Genomic DNA, 4,459 nt, shown 5'->3' on the forward strand with positions numbered 1-4,459 from the left:
CGCCGTTTCTGGTTCCAAAAGGACCTGTGTTCATAAAGACCACATGTTAGGACAGCACCAAAGTGTCTAGAAATCCAGGCCAGGAGGAGGAGGGAGGGGGTTTGGCTGTGCCTGCCAGTGGCCTGAGAGCCCTCCCACCCACAGAGACCTGGCCCGGGGCCTGTGGGGAGGGCGTGGCCCACGGTCCCCAGCGCTGGCTGTCTCTGGGTTCCAGGAGAACTGCGCGATCCTCGGGGAGCTGGTAAGGCTGCAGGCTCAGAAGTCCCGCCTGCTGGGATTCAGCACGCGTGCCGACTCTGTGCTGGAGATGAACATGGCCAAGACCAGCCAGGTGGTGGCCACTTTCCTAGGTAACCCCGCCTCCCCGAGTCCCAGTGGGGACGGGGGTCAGGTGGACCTTGACTGGACGTGGTGCTGCCTGAGACCCCACTGTGTCAGCCCTTGGGGGTCGCCTTCCCCAACCCTTCATTCTGCCTCGAGGGGCGTGGGGTGGGGGGCGGCTGGGCGGCTGCCACAGGGACATAGCTGAGCCTCTCCCCTCCGCCCGCAGATGAGCTGGCCCAGAAGCTGAAGCCCCTCGGGGAGCAGGAGCGGCCCTGATCCTGGAGCTAAAGAAGGCTGAGTGCCAGAGGCGGGGCCTGCACTTTGATGGGCCCATCAACGTCTAGGACCTGCGCTACTACATGAACCAGGGGGAGGAGACGCGCTACCACGTGGACCAGTACCTGCTCAATGAGTCCTTCCCCATGCAGGTGGTCACGCGCGGGCGGCTGGGCATCTCCCAGGAGCTGCTGGGGCTGACCTTCGACCTGGAGGAAGGCGCCAACATGCGTCACGAAGATGAAGATGTGAGGCTCTACACGGTCCGGGACGTGGCCTCGGGCAAGGTCATCCATCAGCAAGTTCTACCTGGACCTCTACCCTCGGTGCATGCGTGGGGGAACCTGTCGGCCGTGGGCCGGGGCTCCTCTGTGGTAGCGGGGCCTCACCCGCGTCCCTCCCCAGGGAAGGGAAGTCCGGGCACATGGCCTGCTTTGGCCTGCAGCCGGGCTGCCTGCAGCAGGACGGGAGGCGCCAGATTGCCATCGCGGCCATGGTGGCCAACTTCACCAAGCCTACGCCCAACCCGCCCTCCCTGTTGCAGCATGATGAGCTGGAGACCTACTTCCATGAGTTCTGGCAAGCGATGCACCAGCTCCGCTCCCAGGAGGGTGCGGGCGAGGGGCTGAAGGCAGGGGGCGGGGAGGGCCCGGGCTCTCCCGTGGTCCTCAGGCAGGCCCTCGCCACGGGATTCTTCCGCTGATGTCACCCCGCACGAGGAGACGCCCTCGGTGTCAGTTTCCATCATCAAACCCCACGCACTGGGCGCGTAAACAACGGAAGTGGATGTCCTCGAGACTCTGGAGGCTGGAAGTCCCAGACCAAGGAGTCAGGACTGGTTCCCTGCATGTTAAATACAGGTATTCAAGAGTTGCCTTTAAAAAAGACAAAATAGAAGAAAGGAACGTTGCATGCAAGGCTGGTGAGTGATGAGTGATGAGAACCAGAGGTTAGGCTCTGGGGCCGGGAGCACCACGCCCTGTGAGGCCCTGGGGCTGCTGCCAGTCTCGGTGGAGGCTCAGCAAGTCCCAGTGACTTCCCAATGTGGGGGGGGTCCCCAGATGAGCGTCTGGGCCCAGGACCCAGTGCTCGTTCAGTCTTCCTGCAGTCAGCCCTTCGTCCTGAGAGCGATGCTCTCACAGACTGCAACCGGAGCGCGTGGGGACACTTTACTGAGCTGTGCAGCCGTCACTACTGCCCTGTTCTGGAACATTTCCCTCACCCCAAAAAGGTCCCTCACGCCCTTAGTTATCATTCCCTCCCCTCCCCTGTCCCTGACAACCAGGAACCCACTCTGACTCTGTGGATCTACCTGTTCTGGACGTTTCCCCTCAGTGGGGTCACACCCTGTGTGTCCTTCTGTGTCTGACTTCTCTCGCTGAGCACCGTGTTCTCACGGTGCATCCACGTGGCAGCGAGTGGCAGGGCTTCACACCTTTGCGTGGTCGAGGGCCGGAAAAAAGACAAACGAAAAGAAGGGCACGTTGCCTGCGACTCTGGTGACAGCCGGGGATGAGAACCAGAGGGTAGGCTCTGGGGCCGGGAGCGCCGCGCCCTGTGAAGCCCTGGCGCTGCTGCCAGTCTCGGCGGGGCACGAGCAGCGCCGTCCCCCAGGAGCTGCTGGACAAGCTCATCAAGTCCCGGCTGGCCAACCCCCGTGCGGCCGGGCCGAGGGAAAGGAAAGGGGCTCCCGGACTGCCCGGCTGGAAAGCGCGGCCTGGACACAGTGCCAGCGCCCCCGTCTCCTTCCTCCCGCCCTCCAGGCCTCTTCAACCTGCGCCAGATCGTCCTGGCCAAGGTGGACCAGGCCCTGCACACGCAGACGCCCTCGGACCCGGCCTAGGACAATGCCCGCCTCTGCCAGGAGATCCTCGGGGTCCCAGCCACGCCAGGTACCCAAGCGCACGCCGGGCCCACCTTAGCGGTCGGTTGGCGGCTACTGCCCAGGTCAAGAGGATCCTCTGGTGGTGTGTGAAGGGGGACCGACTGACGGGCTCTGGTCGAGGCTCGCTGACCTCTGGCCTCTTCCTGCCTGGGTTCCTGGGCTGGTCCCTCCAGCTGTGGCCCGCGGAGTCCGAGGGTGGGCTGGGCGTATCTGCACGTGCTTTCTGGAGAGCCTGGAAGAGGCAGGAGAGGGCTTCATACCCCGGACGGAACGCGTCGACGAGGTTTGCCCGTGCGTGTCGGTGCGGAGACGCAGTTCACTCCCTCGTGAGCGCTTTAACCCGCGCTCTCCCCGTGCTGGAGGGCGAGCCCTGACTCATCCCTCGGAGCCTCGGGCAGCTGTCCCTGTAAGAGGCTTAGGGGTGAACCCTCGTGAGCTTCAGCAGAAAGTCGGCAAAGATTGATTTGTGTCCCTCCACTGAGTTGCCCGCAAGGTCCCCGTTTTCTAGAAGTGTTGGGCCAATACTCCCTCTAGTGGCAGGGGACTCAGACAGGGCTGCTTTGAGGCCCCAAGCTCTGGGCTCTGGGGAAGGGGCACGGAGCGGCCAGGGGGCCGGGCAGGAGCCTCTCCGCGTGTGTCCCAGGGACCCACCTGCCTGCGACCTTCGGCCACCTGGCAGGAAGCTACGACGCCCAGTCCTATGGCTACCTGTGCAGCGAGGTGTACTCCGCGGACACGGTCCACACACTCGTTTCAAGCAGGAGGGCGTCCTGAGTGGCAAGGTGAGAGGCCGGCCTGCCGTGCAGACCAACACGGAGGTCCTTGGCCTGGGCCTAGATGCTTGTGCCGCCCGCCTGGGCCTGCCAGGCTCTGAGGGCCCTGCCCAGAACCCCCTGCTCCCCTGCCCTTTGTTGAGTCACAGCAGAGGTGGCCACACCCACACCCTCCGTGAAGGGGGTGCTCCACCCTCCTGCAGCCCCGCCCCCTCTCCTCAGGTTGCCATGGACTACAGAAGCTGCATTCTGAGGCCAGGGGGCTCCGAGGATGCCAAGGGCATGGTGAAGCTCTTCCTGGGTTGTGACCCCATGCAGGACGCCTTCCTCCTGAGCAAAGGGCTGCAGGTTGAGGGCTGCAAGCCGCCGGCCTGCTGATGGCACGGGGTTTTGCCCCCCCGGGCGGGCCGGGTGCCTTAGCGCCCCGTCGGGGCGGGGGAGGGGCCGTGTGTCCTCCCAGCCCCCGAGTCCCCGGCGGCCGGCCTAGGCCAAAAGTCTCCACCTGGAAGTGTCTGGAAAGCCTGGCATCAAGGCTCCCCCTTGTTGCACTAATGCAATCCCTTCCTGGGGAGCTTTCCTGGTAACAAAACGGTTCTTTGAAAACGCAGCCATTAATAAAAAAGACTCTACTCCTGGTCTCTGCCTGCCGTCCCTTCCACCACAGGAGTGGCATGGGGGCCGTCACACTGGGGGGAGTTCTGACCTTGGTCGGGGATCAGCCCTGGGGCCGTGGTGACGCGTCTGGGTCACTGGGAGACGGCTGAGCTGTGGGGTGAGTTCAGACGGGGATGGTGCCCCGCACCCCGACCGGGCAGGCTCTCCAGTGAGGGGGTGTCAGTTTCCTGCCGGCCTCTCGCCCGTCACTGTTTGGCATCTCGGGGGCTGTGACTGGCTGGAGCTGGTTCTGGCGGTGGGCACAGCTGCGGGAAGCCCGGCTGTGGCTGTCCCTGTCCCCGTGTCCTGTCCTCCTGCTCACGGCTGGCCGGCTGGCTCCCTCTGGTCATCGGCAGCTGCTGAAGTCTGGACCACAGCAAGGGGCCGCCTTCCTGGGTCCTAGCAATTCTTCCCAAAGGCCTTAGGGATGTGTTTTGGTGGCAGTAGGAATTCAGAGAGGGTGCTGCACCACTGGAGCGGTAGGGTGGCTCTGGACCGTCCCGTGTGTCCTTCCCTGGCCTTTGAGCTCCTTGGGAGCCCTGCCTCC

The 4,459-nt window shown here is 64.3% G+C and overlaps 1 pseudogene across 1 annotated transcript; it reads left to right on the forward strand.

Annotated features, from left to right (window-relative positions):
• Window positions 1-208: 208 nt before the first annotated feature.
• LOC309617749 (thimet oligopeptidase-like) lies at window positions 209-3,636 on the forward strand (annotated as a pseudogene). Its single transcript has 7 exons — window positions 209-350; window positions 551-926; window positions 1,006-1,201; window positions 2,206-2,257; window positions 2,364-2,492; window positions 3,129-3,267; window positions 3,481-3,636. The product of its transcript is annotated as a thimet oligopeptidase-like (transcript).
• The last annotated feature ends 823 nt before the right edge of the window (window positions 3,637-4,459 follow it).

The sequence above is a fragment of the Balaenoptera borealis genome (assembly GCF_965194805.1).
Source record: "Balaenoptera borealis genome assembly, chromosome: 1".
Lineage (NCBI taxonomy): Eukaryota > Metazoa > Chordata > Mammalia > Artiodactyla > Balaenopteridae > Balaenoptera > Balaenoptera borealis.